The 13,944-nt window shown below is 39.6% G+C and overlaps 1 protein-coding gene and 2 long non-coding RNA genes across 6 annotated transcripts in view; 1 reads left to right on the top strand and 2 right to left on the bottom strand.

Annotated features, from left to right (window-relative positions):
- The window catches only part of LOC115941091 (uncharacterized), a 448,023-nt gene that overhangs the window by 162,087 nt on the left and 271,992 nt on the right, over positions 1-13,944 (top strand). The window lies entirely within an intron of this gene.
- The window catches only part of LOC102750724 (uncharacterized), a 25,502-nt gene continuing 13,186 nt past the window's right edge, over positions 1,629-13,944 (bottom strand). For 2 of the 3 annotated variants that reach the window (XR_014141279.1, XR_014141280.1), the window contains one exon: positions 1,629-2,563. This is a non-coding gene — a long non-coding RNA (uncharacterized LOC102750724). Of the gene's footprint in view, positions 2,564-8,821; positions 8,932-13,944 lie in introns of all 3 variants that reach the window. The other variant, XR_014141281.1, reaches the window with a different exon arrangement.
- Positions 2,867-8,815, bottom strand: LOC145717827 (uncharacterized). The gene is made up of 2 exons (XR_014141282.1): positions 8,411-8,815; positions 2,867-8,221 (listed from the first exon to the last, which is right to left on the bottom strand). It is a non-coding gene; the product is annotated as an uncharacterized LOC145717827 (long non-coding RNA).

Raw genomic sequence — 13,944 nt, 5'->3', positions numbered from 1 at the left:
ATGATCCTGGAGTCCCGGGATCGAGTCCCACATCGGGCTCCCTGCTCAGCAGGGGGTCTGCTTCTCCCTCTGCCCTCTTCCCTCTCGTGCTCTCTGTCTCTCATTCTCTCTCTCTCAAATAAATAAATAAAATCTTAAAAAAAAAAAAAAGAAGCCCCTTTTGACCACACCTGAGTTTATGCTGACAAGATGACTCAAGGTGGGCCCTAAGATAGTTTCCACGGAGAAGGGATGGCCATGCCAGAGAGACCAAGTATAGGATTAGAAGGCTGGAACTTTCAGCCCCAGCCCCTAGACCTCTAAGGAGAGAAGAAGGGCTGGAGACTGAACTTAATCAAGTGGCCAACAATATAGTAAGACCCCCGATAAAACTCTGGACACCCACACCTCAAGGAGTTTCCTGATTGGTAAACACATTGATGTGCCAAAAAGGCAAGGTTACTGGAGTCCAAGGCAAGAGAGTATAGAAGCTCCTTATCTAAGATCCCCCCAAGACTTTGTCCTGTGTATCTTTTTCATTTGGCTGTTCCTGAGCTGTATCCTTTATATTGAAACTGTAAGTATAGTGCTTTCAGGGAGTTTTGGAAATTGTTCTAGCAAATTAACAAACTTGAGATGGTCATGGGAACCCCTGAATTTAGCTAGTTAGTTAGAAATACAGATGGACCTAAGACTTGCTGAAGGGAGGGCAGTTTTCAGGAAGGCTCTGCCCCTTAACTTGTGGGATGTGGCATTAACTTGGGGTAGTTAGCCTCAGAAGTGAACTGAATTGCAGGACAGCCAGGTGGTGTCAGAATACTTTGTTAAACTACCAAATTAAGTAAATTATTCACTTTTTCTCAACATAGTATATTTTCATTAAGAAAAAGAAAATCAAGGAAACCAAAACACCCCTCCCCCAAAATAACAATTACTTAGCTAAACCTGCCTCAAAAGATAACTAACGTGAACATTTTGGTGTGCAGACTTCAACATTTTTTAAAAGATTTATTTATTTATTTGAGAGAGCAAGAGAGCGAGAAACAGTATAGGGGGGAGGAGGGGCTGAGAGAGGGGGAGACAAGCAGGCTCAATCCCAGGACCTCGAGATCATGACCTGAGCCAAAACCAAGAGCTGGATGTTTAACCAAATGAGCCACCCACGTGCCCCTCAACATTTTTAACTGTATCTGGAAAATGCATGAAAGAGGTTACAGCAATTCCTTTAATTTCTGATAATGGGCAAAAATAGGATTACCTAAACTGAATTATGTCCAGGATAGCCAGTTAATCTGTTTTTAAATCTTGTCAAATGGAAAGGCCTGTTTATTTTAAACTAACTTTCAGTTTTCTAATTAAATTCATGTGAGACCACAGAACAAAAATTTCATTCCCTTAGACTTATTTCTTAAAGAATGGTTCCTTGAATGTCAAATTCCAAATTAACGTGTGGGGAAGGAATGACACAGGAATTTTAAAATTAACACACTTTTCACGGTTAACTGTCACCATAGCATGGGAAAAAAAGGAAGCGAAAGAATAGCTAGCGTATCAAAGATTTTGTGAAAAATATTTTACACATAAGCTTAGACCACACTTTGACATACAAGTGTCCCAAACAGACACTCTCAAATTTTTTCACATGCCCCAAACAGAACAGAAATCATGTATTTAAACTCACTCTTACCGAAGTGGCCCACCCTCTCTTCCCTTAAACAGGGTCTGAATGTAATCAATCACAGACTGCTCTAATTTCGACCTTTTATTATACATTCAACTCATGTACACAGAAAAAAGTTAACATAAGCAAGCCTAAGACTACTATCCTCAGAGAGGCCTGCTTTGCAAGGCTGGCCTTGGCTGGCATCTGGGAACTGTATAGGCAAACGGTTCCCTACGCCGGTAGAAAACTTTCCCTAACGGATAAGGGTGGCTCACTGTGCCTAGAAATGCATCTTCCTAGCTAGGCAAATCATTTTGTTTTGTTTTGAGAGGGCATCTTCCTAAAAAACAAACAAACAAAAACCCCCCAAAAAAAACCAAAAAGAAGAAGAAGAAAAGAAAAAAAAGGTGGTACATTTGTTTCCTTAACTTGTTCCCAGCAAGATACTTTTCTTTAGTGATGCAGAAGTTCTTTTTAGATATTAAGCTGTTGGTCTCAGTTGTAATATTTTAATTAGTGACATTACTATCAAGTTCCAGATAAAAAGAGTCATTCTTATTTTAAATTTAAAAAAAAGTTCAAGCAATTCTCTCTACTTGGATGACTTCAAGGAGTGTAAAAATCCTTTGGTGGCCCATTGTAGCTAACTTCCAGCAACCGTGCCTCAGAGATATATATGCTTTCTCTAAACTGTCTAAAGTAATTCTCTAGGTTCAGTTAGAAAATGAGGGAGTTTCTCCTAACAAACGACAGCCGTTGATTTTTATTATCACATTATCTTCTCTTAATACTTCCAAATGCATACTTACCCTCATCCCTGATGCCAGAAACGTGTCCACACTATCAGTCTCCAGTTAGGTTCTTCTCCATGGGAACAAAGCATACTCAGGGCCATGAGAGAATTCACTGCAGCTTCTGTGACTAAAAATTAGTGGGTAAGGAAATGACGAGTCAAGTGTAAAAATAAATTACAAGGGCATTCACCACAACTGACATATAAGAAGAAGTAAATAATCTTCAACACGCAAATTTCTTAATTTACAAGACTGTAAACATACCCATCAATGCAACCAGAATACTTGTTTCCACATGAAGAACATTCTTTTCCTGTAGCCAAATTATATCATAAAATTGCTTAACCGGTACAGAATTTGAACAGGTGGCATAATTAGATAAAATAAATGCTCAATAACATTAGACAAAGACAGCCTCACATTCAGGAAGTTTATACCAGAAGTTTAACGATGGTTTTAGTTGAATGATGGGATTATAGCTTATCTTGACTATATTTTTTTATATCCTGTGTTATCTGAATTGTTTATAAGTACCTCTTCACTTTATAACCAGGAACAATAATAGCACTTCCATTTTGAAATAAGCTAGGAAAAATAACCACTTATTAAAATTAATAGAAAACAATCTAATTTTGGCTATATAAGGCATGAAATAACTAAGGAATGACATAAGAAATATTGGAGAGCGACATGATGAAAATTATGATTATTAGGATATAAAAAGAGTTAAATAAATGTTCTTAGAAGGGGAGAAGAAATGTTGCAAACATGTTAATTCTGACCAAATGAACGTCCAAATCAAATGCTATTACAATACCTCCAAGTGAATTTTTTAGACAAAGCAGAATTTTACAAAATAATTCTTGTAATAGATTTATTTGTGAGAGAGAGAACGAGAGAGTGAGAGAGAGCATGCAAGCAGGGGGAGAGGCAGAGGGAGAGAGAGAATCCTCAAGCAGACTCCCCACTGAGCAAGGAGCCCGACGTGGGGCTCAATCCCAGGACCCTGAGATCATGACCTGAGCTGGAACCAAGAGTCAGCCGCTTAACTGACTGAGTCACCCAGGTGCCGCTACAAAATACTTCTTAAATTCAGTTAATAACAAATTAGGGAATAGTAGCTAAGAAAATATTGAGAAAGAATAAGTAAGTTTTACTATAAACAAGAAGGGCATAGATTAAGGGTCAGCAAACTAGAGCCAATGGGTCAAATCTGGCTGCCGACAGATTTTGCATTCATTGTCTGTGGTTGTTTCTTCAAGTGAATGGCTGCAGAAGAGACTGTGTGGCCCACGAGCCCAAAGTATGAACTATCTGGGACTTCTACAGAAAATGTTTGGCAACCCTTGTAGTAGACACTTCAATGATGCTGTCATATCCATAGCCTCTTCTCTAAGGGAGTTCATGAAGGCCAAGAGAAGGCAAATTTATGAGGTACTACAATCCATGAGTACCACAAGGACACAGAAGGTAGAGAAATAAAGGTTGGGGAAGCCAGCTGATCACAAAAGAAGAATGAAGAGTGAGGAGTTTTAAAAATGCAGGTGCCTGGGGCCGCTCAAGGCCAATTAAATCACAACATCTTGCTCTGGTTTATTTTTAAAGTCCCCCAGTTAATTCTAAAGTGCAACCAGGACAGAAAACCACTAAGCTCGCGGAAACAGCAAATGTAGAGCGGCCAAGTGATGTCAATGGTGAAGCACAAGAATAATTATCCAAACGTACTGCCGTTAAGGTACCTCAGGGCTGCTTGAATCTAGTTAGTTCCCACATTTAATACTGTTCATTTAGAGTCCCACTAAATCCCCATCCTCCACCATGTTCCACATGTTTACATAAAATAAACCCCTATTAACGTGGCAGGCTGAGTGATTCTTCATTTCTTGGGACCAAAAGAATCAAATTAGTATAGAAATTAGTATCAGGTATATAGTTGCATGAAACAGACCCTCAGCAGAAAAAGAAACATTTGAAATTGTTAGGGTATGACTGTTGTGTGAAAATCACACACAATCCCCGCCACAAACCAGGATGAAACGTTTTTTAGAAGTCCAGCTTATACTGTGGCAAAGCCACTAGTTATGCATTTGCCTTTGTGACTCAGACATGCACCCATTTAGGGTAAAGCTCTGAGGCAATCGGTAGTGGCTGGTATTACAGCGACTTCAAAGAAATAAGCAAGTAGGGTTTGACAGTTTCTCTTCTGACAATGATGTACGAATTCTGATATAACCATGAGGTGCTGACACTGGAAAGCATGATTTTGTCTCTATTATGGCTAGGCATGGTTCTCAGTTTACCATTCCAACAGTTAGCATTCCAACAGGCATGGAATAACATGGATAGATAATAGATTCACAAATCTGAGAATCATTGGACTAAATGTGGCAGTTCTGGTTCCTCCCAAACATATACCCATTTCCTTCTTTAAAAAAAAAAAAAAAGATTTATTTGAGAGAGTGCGTGCGTGGTGGGAAGAGACAGAGGGGGAGAGAGGGAATCGCAAGCAGACTCCCTGCTGAGCGCAGAGCCCGACGCGGGGCTCCATCTCACGACCCTGAGATCACGACCTGAGCCGAAACCAAGAGTCGGACGCTTAACCGACTGAGCCACCCAGGTGCCCCCGCCCATTTCCTTCTAAAGACCTGTTTATTGTCAAGCTGTAGCACAGCCCTTTATGATCAGGTTTTGTTTCACATCATCCAGTATTATACCCTCTCCACTGAGTACAGCTGGTGGGATCAATCCATACACTGCCAGCAGCTTAGGAACTATCTAAGCATGAAAAAGCACTGCACAAATAAAGATAAACTAAGCCAATTAGATGTGCTCAAACTCTTTGAAATTTGAGAAGAAACCATGAGAACAAGTAATTAACGGTGAAATCTGAAGCTAAAAGCATCACCAAAGACAAGGTAAGGGCAAAGCCAGGCATAGGGAAGATGAATGAGGGAAAATGTAGATAAGACAGGAGAACAGAAAGCTGAATCAAGTCAATGGCACAGTGGAAAGGGTCCACTAAGTCCATGTGCTTAAGTCCCTAGAGCCACCACAGATGAATTTCCATGCCACTCTGTTCTTGAGATTCCTATGAAATCCCTATTTTCCTCACTATGTGTATCTATGTGATAAACGCCTGTTTCTTGACCTAAGCCTGTGTATTATTTCTTGAAACCAGAAATCCTATGTAATTTAGAAAACAGTATGGAGTTGGGCTACATGAACAGAACTCTGGCAGGAATGTGAAATATTTAGACCTGGTTATTACCTGGTGGTGGGACAGAGAGTAGATACACCCACCACAACCCTGGCTGGAATGTTTTAAGAGCCTCGAACCGTGGCAAAGTTATTGTCGCAGGACCACACACCCAATGAACATAAGTTGTGACACAATCACAACGACAGACAAAAATTCAAGTGGCCAAGGAAGATCAATGATAGGTGAGTGCTTCTGAAATTGGAAAGTAAATTTTAAAAGTAGCTTTATGACATTACTTCAGACTACGGTACCTGGCTTGACTTAGTTACTCTCCAACATTTATACTTAAGTACAAGTTGCAAAAGTATAGACAGAGCATCTTTAGAAATGAATATATGAAATGAGGAGCATTATTTACTTAGAGGTCAAGATGTAAAAATGTAATACAAACAAATCTGAATTAAACGGTAGCCACACTCATAGTCCCATCTAAGGTAAACTGTCCCAGCCATAGGTAGTTCTGGAGAAAAGGCAGTCCTATAGACAGCAATAAATTTTAGAATATCACCTGTCCTGTCATCCAAGGTAGAATGTACCAGGTGTAGAATACACTACCCAAGTGCTGTGTTATTGAATGACTCAGAAAGTGACTACCCAAGCAGGCGTGAGCTAAGACACTGAAATTCTTGCACTGAACAATGAAGTTTGTGGAATGCAAAGAGAGTGAGGCCCATAGCCAAGGGAGTTGAACCGTGAAGGACAGAACTGGGAAACATGAGATACAGCCAAGGACACCAGAGAGATAAGCAAGGTTTAATGATGAGTAATTGAAAATTTATGAGGAGGCAGAATACAAAGCAAGGAGGTAAACTAAAGCTTGAATAAATATGAGGAAGCAGAGACAAAAAAAGAAAAAAGCAGAGATAAAGAGGAATTAAGACACGATGTATGAAATGGTATCTACGATTAATTCTGTACTGAATACTGAAAATGTGCTGAGAGTAGATTTCAGGTGCTTTCCTCACACACACACAAAATTTTAACTAAGTGAGAAATTTGTTTGGCATCTGACTATAGTAATCATTTCACAATGTATATCAAAGCATTGTGTTTATACATTAACTATATCCAGTTTGTATTTTAAAAAAAGATGTTAAAGGTGACATACTAGATGTAGGATACAAACCCCTGTTGCCAACATTCCCAGATCAGTCTTGGAACCACCATTTCTAATCCTCAAAACATTTTCCTCAGAGGGGAAACTGAATTTTATTTTTTAAACTGTCTTTATTCGAATATAGGGTTTTCTGTATTTGAATTCACAGGAGATACCGGTCTATCTTAGAGGCTGGCCATGCATAGCTGTGGGTGGTCCAGATTGCTTGGATGGCCCAAGAGAAGTCTGTTTCTTGAAAACAAAGGAGCCAACAATAGCGGAAATTGCTAACAGGACTCCAGCCACAACTGAAGTTCACCAAGAATGTGAGTTTTCCAGAATTCGTTAGGGAGTCACATTTGGGAAAAAGGAAGTGAGATTCTCCCCCACATATTAGAATAGAATAACAGTCCCTAGTAGTCCATAACAAAACTGCTAATTAGGCATTTAAAGCCATCAAAGATGGTCCTTGTGAGGGATCTGGTAACTATTGCAACAGAGCAACCTCAAAGTTTTCCTGTTCACGGCCAGGTAGTAAATAATTTAGGCTTTGCAGGCCATATGGTTTCTGTCACAACTACTCTCTTCTGCCACTGTAGCATAAAACAGGCATAGACAATACATACATCAATGTGGTGCTATGTTCCAATAAATGTGAAATTTGAGTTTTTGTCTATTTCACATGTCACGAAATACTATTCTCCTTTTGATTTTTTCCCAACCATTAAAAAATGTAAACATCTTCACTCACAGGCTGTTAAAAAAAAGAAGTGGTGGGCCACAGTTTATGAACAGACCCTTGATATACAGAAATGGAAGGATGGTCATGAAACTCTTAAAATTTGAAGGTGTTATATTTAACATACCCAAGGACATTCTGATGACTGTGTAAATTTTCTGTTTAACGGACTATTCTTGTTCGATTTTTTTAATACCATCTCAACCACTTTTAAGTTCAGTAGTGTTAAGTATATTCACATTGTTGAGTAACCAATCTCCAGAACTTTTTCATTTTGCAAAACTGAAATTCTATACCCATTAAACAACTCCCCATTACCTCCGCCCACCCCAGCCCGACAACCACCAGATTTTTAGGAAATATTATGTGGGTCTAGAGGTGTGGATCCAGACCAGAGGATGCCAGTTTGCTCACAATGTTTCACTCAGTGTCTTAAATTTCACAGAGTACTCACCCTTTGTCAGATCTATTCTTTCCTAATCTATCCTAGTCTAATCTATACAATTCCATTCAAAACTGTGACCTAGTTTTAAACACTACCTAAGGGAAACTGCCAACCTCCAGGTTAAGTTGAATGGGTAGGGCTACACACCCATTTCTCAATACCACATGTGAAGAAGGTAACACTACGAATAAGCCAAAATTATGAAGAAGCAGATGCTATGAGGTCATAAAAACATTTATAAACATGCTGTGTTGGCCTGTGGAATTTTTTTTTTTTTTATATTTTATTTGACAGAAACACAGCAAGAGAGGGAACACAAGTAGGGGAGAGGGAGAAGCAGGCCTCCCGCCGAGCAGGGAGCCCGATGCAGGGCTCGATCCCAGGACCCTGGGATCATGACCTGGGCTGAAGGCAGACGCTTAACGACTGAGCCACCCGGGCGCCCCTGTGGAATTTTTTTTTTAAAAGTAAACTAACAGGGGTGCCTGGGTGGCTCAGTCGGTTAAGCGTCTGCCTTCGGCTCAGGTCAGGATCTGATGGTATCCTGGGATTGAGCCCCATGTCGGGCTCCCTGCTCCACGGGAAGCCTGCTTCTCCCTCTGCCTCTGCCTCTCTCCCTCTCATGAATAATTAAATAAAATCTTAAAAAAAGCAAACTAACAGCTCAAAATCAGGCTCCTTGTAGAGAGCTGAAAGTCCTGTCAATATTGGGCAGGTTTCCCACTGGGTAACAATCAAGAGCCAAGGAATCATGGCCTTGCTCTTTGTATCAAAGGTGCATGTTCCATGGAACACCAATCCCAAACACTCCCTACTAATCCTCTCAGAAGCATCAGCTGCTCTTACCATCCAATTTGCACTCTTGTTTTTAAGAGTAGAGAAATCTCTTTTCCAAGGTCTCTATCCAAAGTAGATAAACAAAAGAAAAGCTCCCTGCCAAAACCCCTAAGCAGCATCTGAAGAAAAAGGGAGAAAATAAAAATCAGAACCATATTATGCATTTACCCCATCTGGACCCCGCAGGCATTTGCAATTGAAACCTCTGAAATAAAGGATGGAGAAGCCAGTTGTTAATGGATGCATTAGAAGCCGGAAGAAATGAAACAGAGTTAAAAAAAAAAAAAGCAGAGACGGAGTATAATAATCCTATTAATGGCAGAACACTACAGTGAAGACCCACAAACTGCTGCTATGGGCATTATATATATAAATAACTAAGCTAAGTCAGGCCTAATAAAATTTGTGTTCTCAGTATTAGAAGTGGGCTCTTAAAATCATCATAGTAGCAAAGGGAACTGAAACTGAGAGAACACACAGCAAGCCAACGCGATGCAGAGGTGAGGCCATGAGGGCCACAGGCAAGTAAACCTTAAACGATGAAGGTGAAGCCTGAAGTAAGCAGAACTGATGAATAAGCTACAAATGTGAGGATTAAAAAAGATAAAACGAACAGGCAAGCCAATATGTAATGGGAGAAATAAGACACAAAAGCTAAGCAGAAAGAGTAGCTCTGTTACATAAATGGCACAATCCTAACATGAAGACCCACAAACTCCTGCTGCAGCTTTACTACATTCATTCATTCAGATAGATTTTTGGTGAAGACTTTAGGGTTGTTTTTTTTCCATGTATAATAGGTCATCCGCAAACTGTGACAGTTTAACTGTGTCTTTACCAATTTGGATGCTTTTTATTTCTTTTTCTTGGCTGACTGCTGTGGTGGCTAGGACTTCCAGTACTACACTGAATAAAAGTAGTGAGAGTGGACAAACAACAAAAACACTAAACACTCTTACAAATATAGAGAACAAAACTGGTGGTTGCCATAGGGGAGGCGGGTGGGGATATGGGTGAAATGTGTGAAGGAGATTAAGAGAACACTCACCATGAGGAGCACTGAGTAATGTACAGAACTGCTGAGTCATTATATTGTATACCCAAAAGTAGTAACACTGTATGTTTAATTATACTTGGATAAAAATAAATAAAATAGAATAAAAAACAACTTCCACACCAAATTGGGGAAAAGAGCTACAACCTATGGTAGATTCAAAATCTGTGTGAAAAAAGAAAATCAAAAAAAAGTCCCCAGTAAGATTTTTAACTGTTCTTTCTCACTAGGAAATCAAAGAAATAAAAACTAGAACATCAAGGAAGACCACTTTTCACCTTTGCAATTGGCTGATTTTTTTAAAAAAACTATATAATAGCATACTGGTGAGGATATGACAAAATAGGCATGTTCATACATTACTAGGCTAGGGAGTGAACATTTAATTCAACCTTGGTAAACAAATATGGATACGTGCAGAGATTATCTACAGAGAGGTTCACATCATTATTTGTACAGTATTAAAAGAGCAGTAACTGAACAAGAGCCCAAATATTAGATAAGAATTAAAATTTTACATTAATGCAGTGGCATATTATGTGCCATTTTAAAAGAGATGTTATGAAAGTCTATTTAATGGTGTGGAACACGTTTGAGATCTGCTAAACGGAAAAGATACGGCAACAAGATTTCATTAATGATCCTAACTTCAACAACTGACAAAGACTGCCTGCCACTCCAACTGTTGAACACAGAAACAAAGTAGTAAAAAAATAAAATAGAGACTAACATTAAAAGTAGCAAATTTAGGAAACCTAATTCAAAATCCTTGAAAAGTAAAAGATTTTCTTCTGGAAATGCAAGGTAGGGTCATTGTTAAGAAAGCTATTAAATATAATACATACAACAAAAGGTCAAAAAAATATTCACTTCCACATCAAAATAATCACTTACTTGACTGAGAGACCTGTTCCTTTGTCAGGATCCCATTTTTAGATATCATTGGAAAGATTAATTCCTCCTATCCTGAATGAGAAATTTAGGTTTTGACACAGCAAATTATCAAAATCATAGCCTCCTACCTTGACCTTAAGATAGGACAGTGATTACATCTAAAGTAATCTCTGTATTAGACTCACATATGGGCCTAAGTAGCGTAGAAAACATACGCTGGTGAAGAAGGTAAACACTAGAGCTGATAATGTTAAGGATAAGAAAAAAAATGAAATAAATATTCCAAGTCATGCAAAGAAAAACCTACTGTACCAAAACCAGACAGAGAAGCTACAAAAAAAGAAAACTACAGGCCAATAGCAAACCACATTCAACAGTACACTAAAGGATCATTAACCACGATCAGGTGGCATTTATTCCAGGGATGCAAGGACGGTTCAATATCTGCAAAGTCAATGTGATACACCACCATTAACTAAACGAAGGATAAAAATCCTAAGAGCATCTCAATGAATGTAGAAAAAGCACTTGACAAAATTCAACATCCATTAAACACTCTCAACGAAGTGGGTTCAGAGAGAACATATCTCGACATAAATAAAGCCATCTATGAGAAACCCACAGCTAACATCATACTCAATGGTGAAAAGCTCAGAGCTTTTCCTCTGACATTAGGAACAAGACAAGGACATCCACTCTCTCTACTTTTATTCAACATAATACTGAAAGCTCTAGCAACACAGAAATTGGTTCCATTTCTATACACTAATTACAAAATAGCAGAAAAAGAAATTAAGGAAACAATCCCATTTACAACTGCATCCAAAATAATAAAACACCTAGGAATAAACGTAACCAGGGAGGTGAAAAACCTATACTCTCAAAACTACGAAATGTTGATAAAAAAAAAATTGAAGATGACACAAACACACAGAAGCATATTCCGTGCTCATGTATTGAAAAAATTAATAGTTCAAATGTCCATGCTAACCAAAGCAATCTACAGATTCAGTGCAAACCCTATTAATAGCAACAGTATTTTTTACAGAACTAGAACAAATAATACTAAAATTCATATGGGGGGGTACCTGGGTGGCACAATCGGTTAAGTGCCCCGACTCTTGGTTTCAGCTCAGGTCATGATCTCAGGGTTGTGAGATCTGAGTCCTGGGCTCTGGGCTCAGCACAGAGTCTGCTTCAGACTCCCTCACTTCCTCTCCCTCTAGCCTTCCCTCCCGCTCCTGCGCTCCCTCTCTCTCTCTCTCTCTCTCGCAAATAAATACATCTTTAAATAATAAATAAAATAAAATTTGTATGGAACCAAAAAAGACCCCAAACAGCCAAAGCAATCTTGAGAAAGAACAAAGCTGGAGGTATCGCAATCCCAGATTTCAAGATAACACTTCAAAGCTGTAGTAATCTAAACAGGAATAAGTCGTGGGGATAAAAGGTACCGTGCAGGGAATACAGTCAATGGTAGCGTAATGGCATTGTATGGTGACAGATGGCAGCTACACTTGTGGTGAACATAGCATAACATAAAGGCTTGTCAAATCACTATGCTGTACACCTGAGACTAATGTAACACTCTGTCAACTGTATCAAAAAAATAAATAAATAAATAAAGGAAAACTACGGCAAGGAAGAGGATCCTCTAAAGGATGGTAATAACATGCCCCATGAAAATGCTATCACTCTACCAAGAACTCGAGCCAACATTTAGATGACTTTTAAGTCATGTACATAATGCATAGATCACAAGCCACTTTGGAGGGCTGACTAAGCACAGCGTGTTACTGTTACTGTATCACACGAATTGTGTGTGTGTTTTAAGACTTTTATTTATTTATTTGACAGAGAGAGAGACAGCGAGAGAGGGAACACAAGCAGTGGGAGTGGGAGAGGGAGAAGCAGGCTCCCGCTGAGCAGGAAGCCCGACGCGGGGCTCGATCCCAGGACCCCGGGATCATGACCTGAGCCGAAGGCAGACGCTTAACGTTCTGAGCCACCAAGGCGCCCCTGTATCACACAAATTGTTGAGTAAAAATTACCCTTAATGTTTGCTTTAATGGAACACCTCAAATCCTCTTGTTCTTGTATGTATAATGTAGAGTGGGGATGGCATACTATAGCCCATGGGCTGATTCCAGGCTGCTATCTGTTTGTGTAAATGACGTTTTACTGGAACACAGTCCTGCCCATTTGTTTCCATATTGTCTACGGCTGCTTTCATGCTACAGAGTGGGGAGATGTATTAAAATTAGGTAAAGTCATAATTAGGAAATATGAGTTCTAACTTTTTGGATACCTGAGAATGGCTAAATTTTAAAATGGTTATCCCTGAAAAGAAGGAAAAGAATGGGGGCACCATATATGATAAATGATTAACTGCAATGAGGCATATGAAACACAGTTCTTTCTGTATGTATGGCCCAATCTGTGAATGTGCTTTCTTGGTGAACTTAATCTGAGTGGGAGGAAATCCAGAGGCAAACTGACCACTATGAAATTCTGTACTTTCTAGGATTAGTTAGCTGTAAATTCAAGCCCCACAGAAAAGAAAATGGGAGGGGGGGAGGCAAGGATTTGTAGACACAGTACATCTAACCTGTGCCAGGAGTTGGCACACTTTCTGTGAAGGGCCAGATGGTAACGCTTCAGGCCGTGGACCACAGAATCCATCACAAATACTCGGCACTACTGCAGCCCAAAAGGCAACCGTGGGCAATAGAGAATAAGCATGATCCTGTGTTCCAACAAAACTGCGGACTTGAAAAAACAAGCCGCTGCCATGTGGGCCATAGCTTGCCAAACCTCAGTGTATGCCAACTATCTGGACACCGTTACCTTACCAGCAATAAAATTTACGCAAGTGTTAACGGATAGGTATCCCTGTTATTTTCCACTCGATACATACAAAGAGTAATCTTATCAGTACTGTCTGCTAGCAGAATGCAATGTTTATGCTGAATTCCAGCTGGGACACACTGATCTGCACAGCAAGCTGCTCCAGCCCTTGGTGCACCTGCACCTGAGCTAACATTCTGTAAGCAGTGGATTTTCAGTTGTGACTCTGACTCTTGTGATTCCTTTTTGTGGGGGGCGGGGGGTAGAAGAAAACATAACCTCACAGAAATTGTGCAACAGAAACATCATGCAGGAGGGTGGGGGGAATACCGAAAGG

This window comes from Leptonychotes weddellii, chromosome X (assembly GCF_054177405.1).
Source record: "Leptonychotes weddellii isolate Sample4059 chromosome X, ASM5417740v2, whole genome shotgun sequence".
Taxonomy (NCBI): domain Eukaryota; kingdom Metazoa; phylum Chordata; class Mammalia; order Carnivora; family Phocidae; genus Leptonychotes; species Leptonychotes weddellii.
The sequence above is the reverse complement of the archived record's forward strand: the minus strand, read 5'-3'. Positions and strand labels throughout refer to the sequence as shown.